The sequence below is a fragment of the Canis lupus genome, chromosome 17 (assembly GCF_011100685.1).
Source record: "Canis lupus familiaris isolate Mischka breed German Shepherd chromosome 17, alternate assembly UU_Cfam_GSD_1.0, whole genome shotgun sequence".
NCBI classification, from domain to species: domain Eukaryota; kingdom Metazoa; phylum Chordata; class Mammalia; order Carnivora; family Canidae; genus Canis; species Canis lupus.
In genome coordinates this window covers 29,710,473-29,718,518 of record NC_049238.1, presented here as the reverse complement: position 1 = coordinate 29,718,518, position 8,046 = coordinate 29,710,473, and the positions used below count along the sequence as shown (strand labels likewise).

The window sequence follows — 8,046 nt, the reverse complement described above, 5'->3', positions numbered from 1 at the left end:
CCTAATTTAATCCTTACAAAACCCCTGTGTCATAATTGGTGCTGTGAGTGTCTCATTTTACAGAGAAGGCAGGAGTTTTACCCTGCCCACAGTCACAGAGCTAGCAAGAGACAAAATTGGATTTGAACTTAGGACGCTGACTCGAAAACCCTGTGCTCAGTTATGTTTCTGCACTCTGCAAAGTGTGATAGTCTCCAAGAATCAGCAATATGGTCATCACCTGGGAATTTGTTAGAAATGCAGACCTGCTTCACTAGGCAGGGGCAACTAACCTGCCCCAGCCCTAACCCTAGAATGCAAATGCTCAAGCTCCCCAGTTCGGAAGTCCTGTTCATCCTCCTCCGAGAGTCTCCAGCACGCAGCCCAAAGGCTCTTTGGGGAGGCTGTACATTCTCAGTGTGATTCTGATTTGCTAACTCTAGCAAAGGGATGCAAGTGGCCAGAAGGAAGTTTCCCTTGCTTGGTCATCCCCAAGGCACAGAAGTTGGCCAAAAAGTCCTAGTCTTCTGTAGTGGTCATAAGAGCAAGGGCAGCAGGGATCTCTTCATTAGTAAGTACCTGGGAAGTCTGCTCTCCATTCTACCACAGAAAGAGAGCAACTGGTCTGGGATCCTCAAAATAAAGCTCTTTCAATCACCTGACAAGAGTTTGCAGAGATAGATGACCCACTGCTCCTACTACCAAAAGGCACCTACTAGAAAAGAGAGGCCCAGGAACTTGGTGATGACCCAGCCTTCCCTTCAGATGGCCACAGGACACAGAGCAGTGGAAAACTGCAGCCTCTGGCAGCCTTGTCCCTGAGACAAGGGCAATGGGGGTAGGAATCCCGCTTGCCAGTTGCCTAGTGCTGGAGTGGAGTGGTTCTCCATCACCCCCAGCCTAGGATGCCAAAGTGTCACCAGATAAACTGCCCTGGACCCCAAATGTTTCCAGCATCCACTAAGACTTCATTCCTGACTTCCTGGTGTTCAACTTCTAAAGAAGGAAGCCAGGGCAGCCCGGGTGGCTCAGCAGTTTAGCGCTGCCTTCAGCCCAGGGCCTGATCCTAAAGACCCTGGATCAAGTCCCACATCAGGCTCCCTGCATGGAGCCTGCTTCTCCCTCTGCCTGTGTCTCTGCCTCTCTCTCTCTCTCTCTCTCTCTCTGTGTGTCTCTCATGAATAAATAAATAAATAAACAAATAAATAAATAAAATATTAAAAAAATAAAGAAGGAAGCCAGTTTTTTTTAAGACTTTATTTATTCATGAGAGACACAGAGAGAGATAGAGGCAGAGACACAGGCAGAGGGAGAAGCAGGAGCCCAATGTAGGACTCGATCCCAGATCCCCAGATCATGCCCTGAGCCAAAGGCAGCTGAGCCACCCAGATGTCCCAGGAAGCCAGGTTTTTTTTTTTTTTTTTTTTTAAGATTTTATTTATTTACTCATAGAGACACACAGAGAGAGAGGGGCAGAGGACAGGCAGAGGGAGAAGCAGGCTCCATGCAGGGAGCCCAATGTGGGACTCCGGGACTCAATCCAGGGTCCCCAGGATCACACCCCAGGCTGCAGGCGGCGCTAAACCGCTGCGCCACCAGGGCTGCCCAGGAAACCAGTTTTTAATAAACTTCTAAAATACCAGGAAATGAATATAAAAAATAGTGAAAGGGAATAAAGGGGAAAGGAAAAAGGAAAAAAAAAAAAAAAGGAAAATATCAGAAAGGGAGACAGAACATGAGAGACTCCTAACTCTGGGAAACGAACAAGGGGTGGTAGAAAGAGAGGTGGGCGGGGGGTGGGGGTGACTGGGTGACGGGCACTGAGGGGGGCACCTGATGGGATGAGCACTGGGTGTTATTCTGTATGTTGGCAAATTGAACACCAATAAAAAATAAATAAATAAATAAACAAACAAATAAATAAATACTAGGAAATTACGCCCTTTCCCTACACGTGGGATTCCAAGGTAAATTTCAATCCTGTACCACACTATGAAACAGCACTTCTCTTGCTAAAGAAGAGGGGGGAAAATCACAACTTAATCCTGAAGGGGTACTCCACTACATAAAGAGGAGGATGGCATAGCAGGGGCCAATTTACCTGCCCCTAATAAACAGCCTTGGGCCAACTGGCACACAAGAGCCATATGCTGCTACTGCAGCCACTCCTTGTTTTTTTTTTTTTTTTTTTTTTAGTTGCATATAACACCCAGTGCTCATTCCATCAAGCATACTCCTTAATGCCCACACCCAGTTACCCCATTCCCCACTCATCTGCCCTCCAACAACCCTCAGTTTGTTTCCAAGAGCCATATGCTTCTTGATCCTTGCCTCCCTGCTTTACTATTCAGACTAGAGTTCAATCACCCTAGACATTTTTGGTCACTTGTTTTTTGTTTTTTGTTTTTTGTTTTTTTTTTTCTCACACTCCCTCTTTCTCTCTCAATCTCTTTCTCTCTCTTTTTAAAAGATTTTATTTACTTGAGAAAAGGAAAGCAAGGACAAGCAGGGGGAGCAGCAAAAGGAGAGAGAGAAGCAGTCTGCCCCCTGAGCAGGGAGCCCGATGTGGAGCTCTATTCCAGGACCCTGGGATCATGACCTGAGCTGAAGGCAGATGCTTAACCGACTGAGCCACCCAGGCATCACGCCCCTCTCTTTCCAGAACTCTCTCTCTCTCTCTCTCTCTCTGGTATAAGTCCATAGCCTGGAAAAAAATGATAAGAAAAAAATTAAAAGGGAACAATGTCTTTCATCTCAAGGAAAGCAGCTTTAAACAAATGCCTGTGCTGCCACCAGGAACATGAGCCAAGTCAGGGTAGTGTCGTCTAAGAGGTCCCCCACCACTTATCTCAGGCCTGGATGGATCCAGAAACTAATTGGAAGCTGAGATTGCACAGAACATGAGGCCCATCTGCATTCAAAAGCACACCAGTGCAAATATATAATGTAGGTTATCATGCGATCGTTCATGCAGTTTCCCTCTGCCGTGCATGTAGACAATTAAGAGTCAAGTGGGGGTTCTCTCTCTGTGTCCCTCATGAATAAATAAATAAAAAATATTTTTTAAAAAAAGAGTCAAGCGGGGGGCACCTGAATGGTTCAGTTGGTGGGGTGCAGGACTCGTGATATCAGGGTTGTGAGTTCGAGCCCCACACTGGGTGTAAGAATACTTTAAAAAATAAAATCGTAAAAAGAAATAAGAGTCAAGTAGCCAGAACCATAAGATTGAGAAGCTTGCCCTGAGCCTAGGGAGACTAAGGAAGAATCAGAGCTCAAGCATTACCAATTCCAAACAACACCCCCTCACCCCTGCCAATCCTCCTATAATTACAGGCATTAGTATCAAAACAAGATCCAGGCATATTGTCTTTTTTAACATTTTACTCACTAAGAAGCAAGCAAAAGACAACAGCAGCATTTGAATTAATGCCTTAAATTCTACCTTTCCCAGGAAAACAAAGGCTATAATGTAAGGGACAATCGCACTAAGCAGCTTGGCAGGGAGTCCAGTCTTACTGTTTTTTCTTTTTTGGGAGGGAGATTCTGAAATACACACCCTTCCCACCTACAGTGAATAGCATCCCATTGTTATGTAAGTAATAACATCTTCAAGGGGGAAGAGCTGTATGCAAATATAAAAATAGTAAGACAGATATTCCAATTTTACCTTTTTACAAACATTTAAAAAATACATTCTTACAAACATAACGAAACCCCAAAACCTACCTAACTAGGAACCCTCTCTGGTCAGTTCTTTCCGCTCTGCAAAATGGAGATTAAAAGTTGCTCTCTGGCATCTACCCAACTGCCTCAGTAAGACATGTTCTGTAGACATGCAAAATCTCCTCAACTTTGTGATGGAAAATTGTATGTCTGATTTGGTTAAATAACTATTTGTTAGATAGAAAATATCTGCAACCCTCTAGTAAGAGATTCTATTCTTACTTTCCTTGGGAGGATTGTCTCTAATGGTAATATAATCAACCTTGGGGTAATATTCCCTGATCCTCAGGCTGTTTTGCACCTGTGGTTTGCCTTTTGTCAGAGGTGGGCATGCAAAAAGGCAGGTGGGGGGAGGAGGGATGAGAATTAAATGATTTCTTTCTCATGTGAATGGGAGGAGCCCTTTATTCCACCTCCTGAAAAACTCCGTTAAAAGCCATCGCTGCCTCTGGACAACCACAGAACCCGTTCATCAGCGGGCAGCCAGCATGGCCAATAAGTCCAAATTTATTGACTATATTGATGAAGCTTTGGAAAAATCAAAAGAAACTGCACTTTCTCACTTGTTTTTCACTTATCAGGGGATTCCATACCCAATCACCATGTGCACCTCAGAAACTTTCAAGGCCTTGGACACCTTTGAAGCCAGAAGTGATGACATAGTGCTTGCATCTTATCCAAAGTGTGGTAAATGACAAATCATTTTCTACAAGGGCACTTCTTCATAGTGAGTAGGTTGGTCAGGGGGCAAGGCAAAGTGGGGAGAGGACAGTTCATCTCTGCAGGAAGCTAGCCAGAAATCAGTGAGGAGGATGGCCAAGATGGGTAAGAACACTGGGAAATCAGAACTGCTAGATTTAGAAACCTCAGGGTCTAAGGGAGGAGGTCTGATGAATGATGGATGCAGAAAGAGAAGCATGGTGGGGCCAGCAACCAGAAGGATGAATGCGGGAAAGTCCATTTGGTATCAAGCACTGAGAGCAGTAAATATTTTCATCTTGGTTCTTAACTAAAGACAGAAGCATGGCCATGTATATAATGTATGTGATCTTTTCCACATTATTACTTTTCAGGATCGAAGATCATCAATCATTTAGTTTCACAAGCCAGTTTTACAATGGTCATTCATCAGTGGAAGATAAGACATTAAGAATCTAAATGCTCCTATTTTACACAATCTCACAATCTACTTTTGATTTTTTGTAACTGTCATTGCATCTCTGTTTATTAAAGCCATCCTCATTTGATAATTTTCTATTAATTGATGCTGAGTTTTGTAAAATCAAAATTATATAGATTTCTACAGAAGACATTAATGTATGGTAAAATAATACATGATATATAGTAAACAATCACTTCTATAATGTAACATTGTTCTGTAAGGAACACATTATAGATTCAAGAAGTATTGCCACTTATTAAAGGAAAAACCTGAAAAATAAGGTAACCTGGATTTTGTACTAACGTAAGTACTGCTTTCCACAAAACTCTTTCCACAGCCCCGTTTATTTCAAATGCAGAAGAACCAATTGTATACACCACAGGATGGCTGTAGGTTTTAACTTTTATGACTTATATGCAAAAGTAACATGCCTTTGCTATATCAAGATTCCTTAATGAGCTTTGATTCTCTGATTTTTCTTATAGGTTCGAATTGGATTCTCCACATCATTAGTGAATTGATATTTGCTGAATCTAAAAAGAAGTATGAATATCCAGAATTCCCAATTCTTGAATGTGGGGACCCAGAAAAATACCAGGTTAGTACAAAACAGCCTTTAGGGGCATCTGAGTGGCTCAGTGGTTGAGCATCTGCCTTCGACTCAGGTCATGATCCTGGGGTCCTGGGATCGAGTCCCACATGGAGCTCCCCCACAGGGAGCCTGCTTCTCCCTCTGCCTATGTCTCTGCCTCTCTCTCTGTGTATCTCATGAATAAATAAATAGAATCATTTTTAAAAAAAAAACAGCCTTTAAACTTATAGTTAATCATAGAAAGATATCTTCCATTTGAGGGATTTTTAAAGTTTTGAGTTCAGAAAGTACACTACTAATAATCATGGCTACTTATTTTGTGCTTGCCATAAAATCCCAGCACTTTTCAAAGATTATCTCATTTCATGGCAAAATAACCTCATCACCATTTTACAAAAGATAAAACCATTCAAAACATACTCAAAGTCAAGGAGCTAATAAATGGCAGCACCAAGATTTGAATTCAAGTGTTCCAATTTGAGCTTCTGAACCTCTGCACAATATATGAAAGAAAAATAGGAGGGAAAGTAAGCCAAGAAAGCTAAAGAAAAAAAATTAAAACCTGGGGCGCCTGCCTGGCTCATTCGGCAGAGCATGTGACTCTTGATGTCAGAGTTTTAAGTTTGAGCCTCATTTGGGTGTAGAGACTACTTAAAAAATAAAAATCTTAGGGGAACCTGAGTGGTTCACTCAGCTAAAGGGCGAACTCTTGCCAACTTTTGGTTTTTGGCTCAGGTCATGATCACAGAGGTGTGACCCCAGTCTGGCTCAGCCCTCAGCACAGTCTGCTCTTCTCTCTCCCTGCACTGATACTCCCTCACCCCCACTCACACTCTCAATCTCTCTCTCTCTCTCAAATAAATAAATGAATAAAACCTTAAAAAAAAAAAGCTTAAATAAATACAAAAACCAAAATCTTAAAAAAAAAAAAAAAAAAAGGCTTTGTCTTGAAGTCCAGAGACTTGGGTGGGATGCCAAGAGGAGGGTTCCTCTAAGACCTGGATCATCCTTCCCTTAGTTTATGTCAGAAGTCCCCAGAATTTTCTTTGTAAGACATTACTTTTGATGCCCCTGCCTCCATGATGACACTATTGTGTGTAAGTGGGTATGGGGCTGGGGAGGGTGGACATGGGAAAGGATGAAGCAGTGGCTAAGAGGGTAAGGCACTGGTGTTTGTAAAGGTTCTCTCTCTCTCTCTCTCTCTCTCTCTCTCTTTAAATTTTATCTGTTTATTCATGAGAGACACACAGAGAGAGACAGAGATACAGGCAGAGGGAGAAGCAGGTTCCCTGTGGGGGAGCCTGATGTGGGACTCGATCCCAGGACCCCGGGGTCACAGCCTGAGCTGAAGGCAGATGCTCCGCTGCTGAGCCACCCAGGCCTCCCATTTGTAAAGATTCTAACCAGTCATCCTACCTATTCTAATTCACCTTACCACATGTTATTACTCATTTTATCAGTGTAACTAAGTGGGGCTTAGGTATGAGACAGGACGTTTTGTTCCCTGGCAAGAAAAGCAAGAAAAGGATGGAAGGAAGGATCTGCTTCAGGACTTCAGTGCTTGGACAGGACAGGTGAGAGGAGGATCTTCCCTGGCCCCACCTAGATACACCAGGAATGCATTTGGGAAGGGGAACCACAGTTTCCGCAAAACTTTGAGAAGTGTTTACCACCAAGATTCTCGACAAGAAGACAGAAGAACTCAGTGATTAAGAATTAAGTCATATGATTGAGACTTAGGAAGTGGTTTCTGGAAAATGTTGGAGATACTTGGCATGATGACAGAAACTGAAAATTGGATCTTAGGTGGAAGGAAGCCCATCTCCATGGAATGGGGTCACAGAAAATCACGTGCATATAAGATGTGCAGACAGACTTGGGGGTTGCCTGCAACCTCAGGAGGCATCCAAGGTGCTAGCAGCCACATCAGGACCCAGATGTTGGCCATCAGGACTGTCTCAGGATGTGTGGACAGGAGTTTAAGAAGCTTTTTCCTAGGCAAGAAAGGATGGGCCAATGAAAAGCCCTCCTGTTTTTTCCTATCCAGGCCATTGCATAACTTTTTTTCTAAAAAGGGTGTTTGGCATCACCTCTATAATTTATGCTAACGTTTCCCCAGCTTTCCAAGTTTTTAAAAAAGTAAACTCTATACCTGAAGGTTTTTTTTTGTTTTGTTTTGTTTTTTTTGAGGGAGAGAATCTTTAAGCAGACTCCTTGCTGAGTTCAGAGTTCGACATGGGACTGGATCCCACAACCCATGAGATCATGATTTGAGCCAAAACCAAGATTCAGGTGCTCAGCCACTCAGGCACCTTTATTTTAGGTATTTTTAAAGACTTTTCCCCCCCATTTTAATTTTAATTACATCAGACCTAGGACAAAGACACTTTTCTATGCAATGAGCCTTTATTCTAAATATATCTTTTAAAATATTTATTTATTTATTTTAGAGAGAGAGTGTGTGGGGCAGGGAGGAGTAGAGAAAGAGAGAAAACACACAGCAGACTCCCCACTGAACGAAGAGCCCAAAACGGGGCTAGATCCCACAACTCTGAGATCATGACCTGAGCCAAAACCAAGAGTCAGATGC

The 8,046-nt window shown here is 42.8% G+C and overlaps 1 long non-coding RNA gene across 2 annotated transcripts in view; it reads right to left on the bottom strand.

Annotated features, from left to right (window-relative positions):
* Positions 1-2,650: 2,650 nt before the first annotated feature.
* LOC111090573 overlaps positions 2,651-8,046 on the bottom strand; it is a 51,754-nt gene continuing 46,358 nt past the window's right edge. Inside the window, exon 6 of one of the 2 annotated variants that reach the window (XR_005372324.1) lies at positions 2,651-2,683. This is a non-coding gene — a long non-coding RNA (uncharacterized LOC111090573). The remainder of the gene's footprint in view (positions 2,684-8,046) is intronic. The other variant, XR_005372319.1, reaches the window with a different exon arrangement.